We start from the raw sequence: 16979 nt of genomic DNA on the forward strand, positions 1-16979 counted from the left end.
TGTTTGCTCAAAATTTGGCATGAATGCAAAGGATTTGAGTCCTGGTTCAATATTATGATATTAATTGACTCTCATCTCCAAGATAGCAGCTATGCCTCTGTGTTTGAAATCCATTTCTTTGGGCCATGTAAGATTTATGCCATAATTGATTTCACAGTCCATACCCACAAAAGGAACTTTGCTTATCTCCATGTGTCAAACATAGTGGAGGCAAATTAATCCCTGGTGCAACGTCAGTGGCGGTCGGTACGATTACACAGGCCCTTTGTGTGCATTGTCTGACGCTGCCTGTATGGAGGAGAAGATTCAGCTGCTCCCATGGCCTGAATCCCCCTTGCCCTGGGCAGCCCTCTATAAGAACTCTATAGGTAGGAGGGTTGAGGACAGAGTGGTGCACCATACCATCAATGGAGCAGGAAACCTGCAGGAAAGTTATTGCTTCCATAGGGAGCTCCCTGTAACTTTGCAAATTCCCTTTGGAAGGGATTCTGTGAACACCCACAGCCTGGGGAGTCCCCAGCAGTGCAGCTTCAGTGGTACTGTGCTGCCAAGGGGCCCAGACAGGCACCCACGAGTAGCGCATAGAATCATAGAACTGGGAGAGACCTTGAGAGGTCTAGTCCAGTCCCCTGCACTCGTGGCAGGACTAATACTCGATAGGCCTTCAGGCAATGTAGGCTGGGTCTCTGGCAGGTTTCCAAGATCCACCGGTGTCCAGGAAACCGCTGCCCCAATGGAAGAATTTGAGTAAAGCCTGTGTCAGGAACCACATGGAATTTCTCATTTCCCCCTATGAGCACCTGCTCCATGGGCAGAAAGGGTGAGCTGGGACAGAGATTATACCAGGGGGATGGTTTGTGTTACTATGATGTTTCTGGCACTCCATTTTTATTTAATGGTTATATGGCAATAGTGACTGGGCGTCCCAGTAAGGATCAGGGCCCCTGTGTGCTGGGCGCTACAAACATATACAAAGACATTACCCTTGCTCAACGAAAATGAGGTCTAAGAAAATGAGACATGCAGGATGGGGGGAGTTGGATGCGCTCATATAGATATAGTTTTATATGCACATCACCACATTGTCCAAATCCCTCTGCAAAAGTCATTTCTTCAATGATCCCCACAAGAAAACAGCAATAAGAACAATCCAGATCTACTTGTTTGCTACTCTGCACTTCCTCTTGTATCCGGTCTATCCTCTCTGTCATGTTTATATCATAAAGTCTTCAGGGCAGGGAATATCTGGGCCAACTCCAGTTCCCATTGATGTCTGTGGCAATTCACCCCTTGACTGCAACGGGGGCAGAATTGATATATCTGTGTTTTTGTTTTATATGGTGCAAAAACATTGTCAGCACCCAACACATAATCCACATGAATGCTATCAGGAACTGGGAAAATGATCTTTACTGGGTATTAGCCAAAGTCGGATGAAGTCAATGGGAAGATTTCCATTGATTATAAGAGCTTTGAGTCAAGATACTGGTTCAGTGTCTGACCCAAAACCATACAAGGTGCATTCAGATCCCCTGTACTGAGATTTCAAAATGCTTGTGTTCGAGACTATTCTAGACCCATAACAAATAATATGAATAATTACTCTCTCAGCGTATGTGCAACATGCCCAGCCATTTGATGGTGACATCATCAGCCAGGTGGAGAGCCGGTAGCCCGCCTTTGAAATAAGTCACTGGGCGCTCGTCAAGAATATGTGACATAGTCTGAAGTTGACCACAGCTGCACTGCAAGTCATTAGAAAAACCCCATTTCAGGAGACTGGCCGCACAGTTGCCCTGACCTATTTGAAACCAATTCAGAGATGATGACAGGTGCCTTGGCAGATCAAAACCTGGTGGACAGCCGGTTGGGTCAGTGACGAGAAAGTGATTAACAAATGTCATAGCTGACCACTCATTACAACAAACAGATTCCACCATCATGTCCTATGGTGGCATAAGTGACCGTAAAGGGCTTCTAGAAGACAGGCGAGCTGGCGGGTGGTTGAAGAGGTCTGCGTACAAAGGAAGGTCGCTGTTCTCATGGATCTTGCCCAGCAGCAAGACAGAGGCCTTCTCATGGCGAATATGGGGCGGTGCTATGTTACTAAGTATTGGCAGCCATGGCAACGGCATTGCACATAAAGTCCCAGTAACAATATGCATAGCTTTGTTAAGGTCTCCATTGACCAGCCTCATGTGAGACGAGCAACATCAGTAAGGAGTGTAGTCCTCTAGATCACTGAAATATTTGCATGCCCTCAAGGCTACTATTGTATCCATTGCTGGGATATAACTTGACGTTTTGAACAATTAGTCTCTCCGTTATTTAACATAACATAAATCAAATTTATTGTTATGTAAACTATGGAATGTAGTAAAGGTCAGTTACAAAGTTCAGCACATTTCCTAGCTGTCTTTACCAGATTTCAATTAACTCTTTAAAATCTCAATACAGTGCAGAGGCTCCTGAAATGACTTCAGACAAACATTCTGAAACTTAATTAACTTTGACTCTAAATATTAAATTAGATTAACCTTCCATACTCCTCATATAAATGACAGCACATTGGCAGAAGATAAGTAAACAGTGTTTTATGTACTCTTCAAACTACTGCGCTGCATGCATATTATTATTATTTGAGTCACCATAGTGCTTAACTATGGTAACTATAGGTAGAGATGTAAAAGTAAACAATAGACAAAAATTCTCTTGTAATAGTTTTAAACAGCAGCTAAAGGCAAAGAGTAATATAATGCACAGATGATGAAAATTGCAGCAACCATGCATCACTGGTTGCATAAATGTTCCCAATCTGAAATGCAAGTGCCCATAATTTGGTAACAGTGTGGTTTAAATGGGTTGTCGTCTTTGCAAATGATGAACCTAAATATAAAAGAATATGATGCTGCTTTTTTTTAATTTCTAGAATATAGAGATCAAATCAAAACATTCAGATCTAGTCCATTTCCCCTCTTTCCTTTTTTCCAGTTAGTTATTTATGGGGATGTTTTTAAAGAAAAAATATCTTCTTATGGGACACAGACCAGAGCAAGGAAATCAGTCATGCACAGTACCTTTTAAAATGTTATTTCTGTTGTGATTCCCCTTAGTGAACTGACCCACAACATCAAGAAATGGTTCAAATCCCAGTTCTGTTGAAAAGGCTGAGATATGAATGACATGAACGAAGAGTCATGTTTGCATATCTTGGGTTCACTAGGCAATTGGGTCACTTTCCTTCCTGAGTCTCAGGATTAACAACCTTCCCAACAGGGATTTAAAAAAAAGCATCCCTCCACACCCTGCATTCTGCTCCACTGGGACTCAGTAAACCTTGTTATCTCTTACCTGACTCACTGCTTGAGTAAGAGAGGGTTTCTCTGGAAGCACTTTGTACAAAATAAAAACCCACCAAACCTGGCCATGTCTCAAACACAAGACTCTAGTGAAATAACTATATGAAAACAGAGGCAGACTATAAAGAGGCCATGAAACAAAGATCAACAAAGATTTCTTTTGGGGAAAGGGATGAGTACTGTAGTAAGAAAATTGAGAAGCCATTTGTTTTTGTAAGGTGACAATGGGTGACCTTCTCACCATGCATCCGATGAAGTGAGCTGTGTCTCATGAAAGCTCATGCTCAAATAAATTGGTTAGTCTCTAAGGTGCCACAAGTCCTCCTTTTCTTTTTGTGAATACAGACTAACACGGCTGCTACTCTGAAACTTCTCACCATTGTGATTGTGGTTTGACTCTAATTCTGATCACATTTAAATAAGAAAGGGTTTTGTTTTGAATGTGTAAACTCCTGGGAGCAGTAAATCTTGACAGCTGGTTTCTTGTGTTATCTACTGGTATGTTGTCTGAGTGGTGGACAAGGACATAAAATACCCAAGTTGCTTGATCCTGATTGGTACTGAGGTCTGTAACACCCACTGACTACAGTGTGACAACTGCTGATGCATGGCATCTGATGGCACAAACAATGAATTAGAGTGGCCGCATCACTTACCCAACATCTATCATGGCAGCAGCATCTGGAGACATCAAGCACATCCATCTGCCATCAAGATGAGAAAGAGGCCAGTCCATAACCATCAGGTCTGCTGTTTGTTCTTGAACTCCACAGGCGTGAGGATGGGGGAGCTCAAGAAGCCTCAACAGTAAAGGTCTAAGGTGAACTTCCCGTGACCACAATGCATCTATTGTAACAAAGAAGGTTCTTTCAGTTCATATGTTTGTTCTGGGGGCATGCAAGAACTGATCCGGAGGGAGATTAGGGGCCACAGATCTGAGTTGTCTAGCTGCCAACTCACAATGTGAGTTGAATGTGTGTAGCCCCTCTTAGGATCTGGCTCCAAATAAGCTACCCAGAGTAACTGGGCAAACTGACCTGTGAGTACCAGGGCCACATCATATTACTTAATAGTTTATTAAATGTAAACAAAACCTTCCTTTTTACAGACACAGAGAAGAGAGATTCATGCTTTATATTATGAAAGGTTAACAAATAATTAACAGATGTTTTAATAAATAGTTAATCATAGATTTGTATAGGATCCAATAGGTTCCTTATGACCATACCAAACATCTTCTGCTGATGTACTTCTAACCATCTATAAGATATATAACTTTCTATGATAGGCTTATAACAGCTAGAAATCATTTATTAACCCTTTACTAACCCTTTGGAACCGCAATATGCAATGTCACTGAAGAGAGAGCCAAAGACTTGCTAACTTTCTCCTGGAACTGGGACAGTGTAGAGGGCAGATGGTGCCCTCTTTAGAATGCTGATTAACAACGTATAAGGGAAGGATTCTTTATCTGAAGCCAAGGAAACACAACTCCTCTTTTCTGAAAAACGTTATTTCTAAGTGAAAAGAGTTTATCCTAATCCCTGCAATCAGGGTGTTAGGAACCCAGAATTCCACCAAGAAAAGGGCTTTCTCTGCAACTTTTTAGGGTTACTCAGGCAAGTCAGTTTTTTCAATGGCTTAAATAACAAAACCACTGAATATTCTTCATCTGGAGTAAAAATAGACTGAGCTTCCTCTGTACTGCTTTGCTGTGGGATCTAGTGGATCATGCAGTTCCAGCCCTGTGGGGACCAGCTTTCAGAGGAGCAGAGATCCAACCTAGTTCAGGCTCCTGAGAGCCAACCCAGACCCCACAGGATTCCAGATCTGAGAGCCAGGAGAGGACCCTGCCCCACCCAGGAGTGAAGACTCCATAAGGGACCCTTTTAGTTGAAACTGGCGAAAATTCACAGCACTGCAGCACTGGTCTCTGGACTCATCCCCAGCATCCCATCTGCCTGGCAAGGTACCAGGGAGGGACCTGGGGAATAGGAAGAGCTGGGAGTGTGAGAAGGTGGGAATTTGTTGATGTGTTAGTACCTAAACCTTTCTTTCCCCAGATCCAATTCTCCTGCTCCCAGTAAAGTCCCCGTGTTATATTGTTGTTTTGGGGTGTGTCATGTCTTTGCTGGGGTTTGTGCTGATGTACATTGTTTTTTCTTATGTACTGGGCTTTTTACTCCTTGCCGGCAGAGGTAGCATTACTCATTTTCCCACAGGAAGCACCCCTTGTCTCTCAAGCACAGTGAGGAGGAGTCACCTAGGGGTAGGGAACTAGGCACTGTTAAAAAAGAACCCAGGGCCCAATCCAAGTGAGGAGAGCTAGGGGAGAAATCACTCCAAGTAGCCAGTACCAGGGCAGAGGCTTGAGCCATAACATCCATGGGACAGGCTAGACAAGGAGGACACATGGCTTCTTGTGTTTGCGTTGGAGGTTCCTTATATACTTTTTAAACTGCTCTCAACAACCCAAAGTCTGGGACAAGATTTTAAGGAAGGGCTAGTGATTTTTGGGAGCCTAACTGGAGGCATCTTGAAGCGTGGGTGCTCAGCACTTCAGGAAAAGTAGGCCCACTTGAGGGGTCTCAAAATTGCAAGTCACTTTTGCGAACCTTGGCCCCACTCTTGTCACAGGATATCAGGCCTTGCCCGGAAAAATCAAACTCTTGGCTTTCCCTTGATAATTTTTACGATCTCTCTCTTTCTCAACTAATCAGGCTACTTCTGCTGAAAGAAGAGAGAGAAATAGAGCACTATTATTTCTATACTTTAGTTACTCTTTAATAAAGAGAGATGGAGCACTTGACAGGACAAATAATTTCCTTACATATGTATTAAGAAAGGGTGACAAACACAAGAGGTGAGGGGATACACAAGAAGAAAGGGTGACAAACACAAGAGGTGAGGGGATACAGAAGGGACAAAGATAATCAGATCTTTGGTAAAATAATGGGTACATGGTGTGCACTTTCATCCTGCAGATCTGCAGGGTAATACTGGCAATGTGAGGTTAGGCTGGGGAAAGAATGGACCCAGTAAATTCTTCCAGTGGATAGGAAAGGTATGATACTAATGACTACAGCATTGGCCTGCTAAACCCAGGGTTGTGAGTTGAGTCCTTGAGGGGGCAATTTAAGGATCTGGGGCAGAAACTGGGGCTTTGAGCAGGGGGTTGGACTAGATGACCTCCTGACGTCCCTTCCAATTCTGAGATTCTATGATTCTAAAAGTGCTTCATCCTGGAGAGGATATCAATGGGGAATTAGCATTAGGTGTCTTTGTACACTAGTTTGGCAAACAAAATAGACACAATATTACCAGCAAAGTACTAGCTGTTTGGCACTCCGAACCTACAGTGAAAGGGGACCAGATAAATACCTATTACTGTGTGTATTTTGGGAGCACTGAGAGGGACCAGCTGAGATGAGGACTCCATTGTGCTAGGCACTGTACATACACATACTAAAAGACACTCCCTGCTCTGGAGAGCTGACAGTCTAAGAAGACAACATAGACAATAGGTTGGGAGAAAGAAGAATTATCATTCCTTCTTTACAGCTGGGGATCTGAGGTTGAGAGAGATTAGATGACTTCACCAAGGGATATCAGTGATAGAACCAGGAACTGATCTCCTGAGCCCCTGGCCTGTGCTTTTACCCCCGGACCAGCTCCCCTTTCTAGACAGATAAAATTCAATCCCCATGTTTTCAGCTTGCTAAAATGACCAAATAGACTTTACAGAAAAATAAAATGAGACATAGATGTTCAATAGGTTTAAAGAATAAACCACTTTTCTTCCCCTCCAAGAATCAAGAGGACTGAAGGCCAACGTTTTACCAAGTTGACTTAAGAGAAAACTTTCCCACCCTCTCCCTCTCCCTCCCCAAAAAATAAAGTGCAAACTAGGATAAAAGCAAATAGAAAGTAGGGAGTACATAACGAGTCACAGACAAGTAGGAGCAAGCAGTGATTTACTGTGTGCTGTTATAAGAAACTGACTTATCAATTCATAAATTCATGGTAAGCCTGTTTTTTGTATTATCATCTCTATTGTCTTCAGTCCTTAGGATTGATAACACACTACACAAGTAATACTCAGGCCTTTCAGTCTCTGTCACCTAACTCACAGATTTCTTTTCTTTATGCTGTTTAGGCTTTAGGTCTGTGGAGACATCTGTGGTAGAGACAAATGTGCCGGACACAGAAGCAGGAACAAAATACTACAAGCTTCTGTGGCTGAACTTGTCCCAAGTGGGAGAATAAGGACCTGATCCAGGACACTTATCTCACCTGCTTTCATTTGGCTCCTCCCCTGGTATGCATTGAGCCATGGATGATATGAATGTGTACCCACACTAGCAGAGTGTGGGTCTTCGCTCTCCTTCTAGTGACTGGTTCACATAAGAGGATAAGAGTCTACTATAGTCACAGGTAAAGGAGTTACCTCTTTAGCTCAAGCCATGTAGATCATCCTTTTGACAAATGAGGGTCCCGGAGTGCAATACCACGACAGCCCAGGTGGGAGACGTTACCATGTGACATGCTCAGTAGCAGCTGTGTCACTTTCCAAGGCAAGGCCACCCTTTAATCCTTTTCTGGCCATTCAGAACAAAGTAGGAGCTAACTCCCTTTGGTGGATTTTTTCCCTTCGTTCTAATGGCACTAGAATAGTCTTTGGGGGACTACAGAGATTTTCTGCATTTAGTCCCCTGACCCTCCCATGGTGATCTTTCTTCCCCCTTCGTTCCTGCTGGCCCTGATTGTGACCTTTCCCAGAACCCCTGCCTTGCCTAGGGGATACTCCTAGGAGTTATGTACACAACGTTCATCGCCATTCAAAATGCCCAGTAGCGAAGATGCAAATCTGGGGACAGCTAGGAGCATATAGTCACAAATATTATAACATTCACTCCTTAAAACAGCTATCCTTCAGCTCAAAGCTTGGTATCCAGTGGGACCCATCAGCATTCTTCTAAAGGTTGGTGCCTGGACAGACAGCTTGTCGATATGTGCATGCTTCATGATTTCTTGGCAACATGAACGATGAAGTGGGGACTGTACTTCCTACTATATCTGTGTATATGCCAGCAGTGTTGTCTTATGGTCGGAGAATGGAATGGGCAGTTGTAGACCTGGGTTCTCTTCCTAGCTCTGACAATTGCTTGTGTAACACCGACAGACCCTGGTCATCGGCAGGTGGGTGGGATCGAACCTAAGGCCTCTGGAGCAAAATGCATGAGCCTCAAGCCACATGGCCCTTAGCTGAGGCTGTAGCAGACTCATTAATCTCTAAGTCGTCTCGGTGCCACTAAAGGGGACAGAGCACCAGAGGTGTGTGGGTTACATACATCCCCTAGCTGAGGAAGCGTGTCCCGAGCTTCAGAGACTTCTAAGAGATCCTGGGTTCAAATCCAGGACGAGCTCCCACTTGTAACACCGACAGACCCTGGTCATCGGCAGGTGGGATTGAACCTGGGACCTCTGGAGCTAAATACATGAGCTTCTGCTGCATGAGCTAAAGGCATATGCTTCTTAGCTAACGCTGTAGAGCAGACTCATTAATCTCTAAGTGTCTCGGTGCCACTAGAAGGGACAGAGAACTACAGCCAGGAGGTCTTTGGGCTACACTTGCTGTGTAACCTCCAGCAGTGGAGAGACATACTTTTTGTGTGTGCATAATTTTGCACAAGCAAACACCTGTGCATGCATGTTTCGAGAACTACCCCCTCTTCCAGGTGACAGAATATGCACGTGCACGCCCATCACCTGTGCGTACACCAGTTAGTGCACAAAAAATCATGCACAGGGGCTTGTGCATTCAGAGTTGAGTTCTCCCTGCAAATGCCACCCTTGAGCTTTGCGAAGTGCTCTGAGATCCTTGCACAGACGGTGCTGGCAAGCTGCTTGGCTTTGTTATGACTAGTTCTGTTTCAGAGCCCAGTCTCTTCTCTGCGTGACCTTTTCCAGGCGGTAAATGATACACAATTGCAACATTATCCAGTAGTCTCACATACTGGATGAGTAATTTACAGCCAGTTTTCCAGGGACAAATTTATCTACTTCCTTTTACCTTGAACTGCCCTGTCTGCCCCCTAGTCAGGGGGATTACTCAGACTGCACACTGGTCTTTTAGGAGCCAATTTTCAGAAGTGCTGAGCACCCTCAGCTCCTGTGGAAGTCAGTGGGGGCTACAGGTGCTCAGCACCTTAAAAATTAAACCCTTGGCACCTCTGTCATTGGGAAATCAGGAGATTGTATCATTAGGGCCTAACTCTGGGTTGCCCCTGTGGTGCCTAAGACACTAACACAGCTGAAAAGATGCATCTTGGCTGCCAAAAGGATATAGGGCTGAGCAGGAGACACCCTGCACAGTGGGATCTCCACCAGCCCCGTGCTACAGAGCCCCCTACCCAGCTCAGGCCTGGGGCATGGCTGCTGGGTCTGCACATTGTGAAGATCCCTTGGGCCTAGTGTTGGTTAGAAGGGGAGTAGCAGCCTGCTTGGGCCTGAAGGCTCCCGCCCTTTTATGTTGGTGTTGCTGCGATGCCCAGTACTCGGTTCTCAAGTGGGCCTTTCACTCTCTTGTTTAGGAGTGTGCTGGGCTGACCCATCCCATCCGATAACAGTCTGAGGACTCCACTTTCCTGTGCAGTCAGATGCTGATAAATATTTAATGTGAACTGAAGCCAAGACACACCATAAATATTTCCTGTAATTGGTCAGCTTTAAAAATTCATCTCATGTGAAAAGCCAATGAAGTATCACATTGCACTTCATACGGCGTTGAGGGCTCCAGCCGGGAAAAACAGTCTTTGCTGCACCTATCCTCTAAACGACCACGGTGTGGCTGGCCTGTCAGTGATCCCCAACATCGCACTCCATGCCTCTCTCTTTAACAGCTTCAATGACATGACATGCACAGACACAATGCTTCCTGGCCAAAGTACAGGGAGCCGCAGACTTCCACCATGTGAGCTGTAAGGAGTGATGCTTTAGCTACAGCACCGTTCAAGTCTTTTTCCATTGCTGGACACCTCTAGGGGGGTGAGATGGCGCTAATCCCTTCAACGGGTCTGGTGCTCTGCAACTGAAGTCCCCGAGAGGCATGCACAATAAAGAAGAGATTACATCATCTTCCAGCTTCACATCAGCCTCTGTACTCCAGGACTGCCACAGCCATTCACTGAGGGTGACATTCTCTCCTGTGCAGAGGGTCAGGTCTATGGCATAAGCCTTGTGCTGCTCCTCTGCACAGGGAGACGCTTTGCCCTAAGGACGTGCTGCATTTCTGGTTCCACTGTTGCATCGGATCCCCGTCTCTGTGGCTCAGACAGTGAGACTTGTACGCGATATCTCCACCGCTTGGCTTGAATGCTGCAGCCTGACCGGCTGGGCTACGGGTTAGTGTTGTGACACTCAAAGGCGGTGCCTCCAAAGTAGAAGGCCAATTTTTTTTCCAAACTATGCTTTAATTTTGGGTGTCAAGCTTGAGGTACCTGGGACCTAGTGTTCCAATATGTCGAGTCATCTGCAGCCCCCGGTGACTTCATCTGAAGTTGGGCTTGCTCAATACTCCTTGAAGTCATAGAATCATAGAAAGGCAGGGCTGGAAAGGACCTTGAGAGGCTATCAAGTCCAGCCCCCTGCTCTCTGTCAGGAGCATGTAAACCTAGACCGTCCCTGTCAGGTGTTTGTCCAAACTGGTTTTAAAAACCTCCAGTGTCGGGTATTCCACAACTTCCCTTGGAAGCTTATGCCAGTGCTTAATTCTCCTTAGAGTCAGAAAGTGTGTCCCAATATCTAACCTAAATCTCCCCCACTGCAGCTCCTGCTCCCAGGGACTGACGCTCAAAGGTGCTGATTGCCTGCAGCTCCAGGTGAAGTTGCATGGGAATACTGGATGCTCAGCACCTCTGAAAATCAGGCCCAGGGGTTCTCAAGTTGGGTACTGCCAGCAGTGCCCCTCTGCCATGGACATTGGCCAAACTGGACAGTCTCTACGCAAAAGGATAAATGGACACAAATCAGACGTCAAGAATTGTAACATTGAAAAACCAGTCGGAGAACACTTCAGTCTCCCTGGACGCTCAATGGCAGACTTAACAGTGGCCATTCTTCAACAAAGAAACTTCAGAAACAGACTCCAGTGAGAAACTGCAGAACTGGAATTAATTTACAAACTGGACACCATCAAATTAGGCCTGAATAAAGACTGGGAGTGGCTGGATCACTACTGTGGCAAATTGCCGGCATGATTATGATGGGTCCCGCGCTTCCTCGTCTTGGGGGTGGGGGGTTCAGGGTGCAGTTTCCTGCCCCTGAACTAGGGTATCTACTGTCCCACTAGTAACCCAGAGAAGGGTAGTGGAGAGGGAGGGACCCGGGCCCGCCCTCTGCTCTGGGTTCCAGCCCAGGGGCCCTAGGGATAGTGGCAAAACTACTTGAACTACTGCTTCCTTCCCCTTGACTACTTCCCTCCCCTGCTCTTCAGCTTGTGGGGCCTCCTGCCCTGTCTCGCTGCACAAGCCGGGTGTCTCTTTGCCGAGGGTCGTGGTCTTCTAGCCAGCCATGGCACTTCTCCAAACTCTCCTCTGCTCCAACTCCTTCAAACTGCTCTCTGCTCCAACACCAAACCACTCTGCTCCAACCCCTTTTCCTGGCTGATTGAAGCAGGGGATTTTTATCAGGTGACTGGCTTCAGGTGCTCTAATTGGCTTCCGGTGCTTTTAATTAATCTAAAGCAGGGAATGAGGGAATAAGGCTCTACAGGGAATAAGGCTTCTCCTCATCCTGGGGCTTACATATCTCTTCTAGATCACTCTCCTGCTGCCTTCTGGCCATGCTGTATCACACTACAAAAAATAATTTTCCCTCTGTTGATACTCACACCTTCCTGTCAACTGCTGGGAATGGGCCACATCCACCCTGATTGAATTGGCCTCGTTAGCACTGACCCCGCCCCACAACTTGGTAAGGCAACTCCCCTCTTTTCATGTGCTGTATATTTATACCTGTCAACTCTATTTTTCACTCCATGCATCTGATGAAGTGGGTTATAGCCCATGAAAGCTTATGCCCAAATAAATTTATTAGTCTCAAAGGTGTCACAAGGACTCCTTGTTTTTGTTGATTCAGACTAACACAGTTACCCCCCTGAAACCTGCTATAGGACAGTATTCAACCTGCGCGTACCTGAAAAACATTCACCTTTTCTCAGTCTCGCCCAAATGATGAAGTAATTAATAGAAATAAAACCAAGGATCTCACTTTTATAACAGCAAGCTTGTTGTTTGCATTGTACTGAGACAGGCCTTTCGACTACATTCCTACACTGACACAGAATAGGCATCTCCATAGTTTAATCAATCTGTCCTCCCTACTGTTTGTAGGAGACAGAAGCAAGCACATCACCACCTCTAATTAGCAGCAAACAGCGAGGCTGATTCTTCACTCACGCCCCATTTTTACGCTGGTTTCCATGCCTGTTGATTTCCATGGAGTTACATTTGATTTGCACCAGAGTGAGTGGAATAGCAGGTCGAGTTCCTGTCTGCCTGAAATACAGATTATGCCTTGGAAACAAGCACAGAAATGTAAAGCAGAAGCAGGTCCATGGGAAAGGAAATGGAAAAGAAGAAGAATTATCCTGCTTTAACCTAATGTTGTAAATCTATATTGCCTATTATAATCTCGAGTGTCCTGCTTAGTGAAGGATGCGATCGGGAGCGCTGGTTCTTGCATCAGCACTGTATCTAATATAATGGACTGCCTCAACATCCATCATCGTAATTACTGGGTCATAATTTGCTGCCCTTCTTGCCTTTGCTGCAAAGAGATAGAAGAGACCTTTAAAGTACTCAGGAATTTTCATCAAAAATTTCTCAAGGTGTTTTATGCAGAAAGAGCTCTGTATTTCTGCCCTATTTATTTTATATGTTTGGCCTAACATAAGGGAGTGTATTTCACTGGCATTACGTAAATGTAATTTGAATACCTGGAAAAATCTGTTTCTACTAAGATCTAATTTTGTTAGGCTGTACAGCATCAGAAATCAGCCTGCACTTTCCTAATAAAGCTACCTGGAAAAGGATGCCTCCCACTGGAATCCCTGATCCAAACGTATCCAGACTCTGGGGAAGTTCAGGTCTGGAACCAACCTTGCAGCACAGGGTCACGTCTAATTCTAAGTGGTTTAAATGGTGGTCCCCTCACCTTGTTGTTCCTTTTGACATGCAGCGAACTGAAAGCAGTCCTACCAGCCAGGCCTGGAGGAAGGTCTAAGCACTTCATGCCTTGGCCCCCAGCTCCTGTGATTACAGCACAATCTCAGCTTTCATTTAAAAAATAAAATAAGTGTCTAGCCCTCCCTGTGGCGGAGTGAAGTTTGGAACCGTGACCTGAGTGAAACCAGTGCAGTGTCGTCTGCAGAGAGACTGAAGCAGCAGCTTTGAGAGGGGTGAACTGCCTCAGTTGCCTCAATGGGGTGTTAATGCCAAGACCCACTGCTTTGGGTGGCATCTTCAACCAGAGCAGGGGCCTCTGCATGTGGCAGGAGGAGAGTGCAGTGTCCTGGACCCACCCATCCAAACACATGCATCCCAGCTGCTGGAGTAAGTAGTGGGTTGGGGTTCTGTTGGGATCCCCTCCTTCTCCAGGGAAGAGGGGATCCCTTCTGCCCTTGCAGAAGTTGCCAGTTATTAACTTTGGCATGGTATTTTTCTAAAGATCTAGTGGAATACTGAAATGCTAGGGTTCTCCTGAGTCATAGATGGCCGTGTATACTGTTGTTCAGTGCAAAGTATGTCTAAAATATCACCAAATTAAAAGAGTAGCATTTCATGCACACTTCGCACAGGAAAAAATGCCTGCACAAAGTCAGGGACTATGTGTTTGGATATCCGTACCTTTACCTACCACAAGGGTCACGAGTATATTTTTTGGTCACTGCAAAGGTATAGTTCCTAGCAAGTGGTATTCCGGACCCTCATCGGTCTGCATTTCTGGAGCACCGTCACCATAGTACGTAAGCACTGTTACAGGAAAGATGTGACAGCTCCAGAAATGATCATCTATATAGGTGTTCTGAGCACTAAACCAGGGCAAACTCTGGGAGCTAACTTGTGGTACACTAACTTCATGACACAGGACAGTAAATTCATGACACAACAGATTGTAGATTGTGACAAAATCAAATCTTGTCTTTTGGGGATTGGGAGGACTAATGTTTTTACACCCGCACTTTACTAGGGAAAATCCACATGAAGAGTTTTATTGCCCAAGAAATAAACTTTCAGTCACTGAAAGGTGATAAAAAGGTTTCTTAGTAAATATACCATAGCGAGTACTACTGAATGCAAAACCAAGGCCCAGATTCTGTGAATGGGTCGAGCTGCACAGAGCGAGCATTTGCGGCAGGGTCCAAACTGAATTGATTCCATAAGACTCGACAGGTGTTTTTTTAATTTATTGCAAAATGAATCCCTTCCATGTATTTATCGTAAAGAACTTTGTCTTCATGATGGATGAATACTAGAAAGACCAGAAGGATTTTGGACTCTATTGAAAGGGACACACCAACGTTGAGCACTTGCCAATTAAAAAAAGAAAAACAGAACAAGGCATTACAGCTGTCCCTGGGGCTACCTGACAATTTTGGTGATTTTAAAAAGGCCCATCTGCCTACTTCTGTAAACATTTTTGTCTCCCATGGAAGAGCCAGTCCAAAAGTGGGCACCATCCTGCAAACACCTATGCATACGATTAATTTTCCATGCGTAAATAGTCCTATGTAAGAGCTAGATCCTGTAACTGGATCTGCCCAAGTGAAGGCAGGATTTTATTTTATTTTATGTTTGCAGTATAGGGGGTGTCTGATCACGTGAAGGAAAGAGTTGTTCATCGCCAAATTCTGTCCCGTGCACAAAGTTAACATTCTACAAAATAGAGAGAAATAGTTTTGTCTTTTAATCTTACATTTATAGCTCTTTGATTGTTTTAATAATAGTAGGTAAAAACAAAAGGTGGTCAGCCAGAAATGTGATATGTCAGTTGATAGTGTCCCTTTAATGAGAGAAAACCTGATTGGAGTCTGAGCTCAGAAGAGTCTCACGATACAGGCTTGGAGAGATTTTCCACTATGGAAGAACGTACAATGGCCTCAGAACATCTGAATACTGAAATCCTTTTAAACCCACCTCATATTATCCTATTACTGGAACAAATCTAACAGTAAATTGGATAAAAAAAATAGGGATCGTCTTAAAAATATGCCTTCCCTATCCATTTTCAGCTACAATATTATGTAAAGATGACAGTTATCAGCTATGTAGAAGAGCAGCTATATTAAATGTTAAATAACCTTTAACAGCACCAAATATTTAATCATAAAAAATTAAATTGACAGTGGTGTGGTTCACATCGTATCCCCTCGAAAACCTGACAGCATCATTTTTCATATATATTGATAAGCACAAGACGTCCATAAAATTGTAGGCTCTGTAGCCTTCTATTTATGAGAGACTATCTAAAACTCATTCATTGCAGGTAATATCAGTAAGTCAATTCAGCTTAGGCAGATAGCTCATAACTTTTCAGACTGTTGTATTTACTGAGCCATAGACTATTCTTTCTTTGAGTGTACTTGAGAAAATGACTTGTACTGTAAGACTATTTCTTCTCAAAGTATAATCAAGTGCTTTAAAATGAACTCCATAACTGCAAATTCAAAACAGCATTAGACCTTGGTAATATCAAAAATATTGCTTTAATGGTGCCTTGAAAGTTGCACAGACTAGTGACACTACTTTTCTGATTCTAGTAACCCACCTAGAAAACCTGTCAGTGGATGGCTGGTGCTAGATGTCTAGATCCGCGTTACAGGGTGACAGAAGCCTGTGAAGCAGAGCGAATACAGACTCAAAATACACATGAGCACCTAGCTTTGGATGGGAATTCTCAGCTGCAGAAATGGTGGTGATTCCAAACCAAAGTTTAACAGGAAATAGTGCCCTGGGTTGCATGGATGGGACTCCATTTGGCCACATTCAGCCTTGATGTCAACAAATGCATTCCACTGATTCTGATGCAGTTGCATGAGCCTCCTTATGCCAGGTGCTGAACTTGACCTATTGACCTCAGTGGGATCCATATGTGAGCCTCTCCCATTGTAGAGCGTGCTCCTACTCCCATCAAAGTCAATGCCAAAACTTCCATTAATTTCAGTGGTGTACAATCAAGCCCTTAAGGAGAGAGACTCTTCATTTACCTCAGGGGTCATGACTGAACTCTAATAATGGGTGCAGTAAAAATTCACAGTTCTCTCAACTAGGTGGGCTAGTAAAGATTGTCTCCTAGGTAACAGGGACCTGATCTGAAGCCCACTCAAGTCGCCTGAAAGATGCTTGTTGATGTCAATGTCTTTTGGATCAAGTCTGGAATTTGCTAGTGAGCAAATAGCAGAGTCATGTGAGATTCTTATTTCTGTAAATGTAGGCCATTATTCAAGGCAGCCATTTCCAGATGCAGTCACAACTACCTTGAACCAACGTCCAAAACGCAAATGGACTCTGAACAAAAATGGGCATAGTGAGGTAGCATTTCCTTGCCACTGCTTGTCCT

This window comes from Lepidochelys kempii, chromosome 7 (genome assembly GCF_965140285.1).
Source record: "Lepidochelys kempii isolate rLepKem1 chromosome 7, rLepKem1.hap1, whole genome shotgun sequence".
Lineage (NCBI taxonomy): Eukaryota > Metazoa > Chordata > Testudines > Cheloniidae > Lepidochelys > Lepidochelys kempii.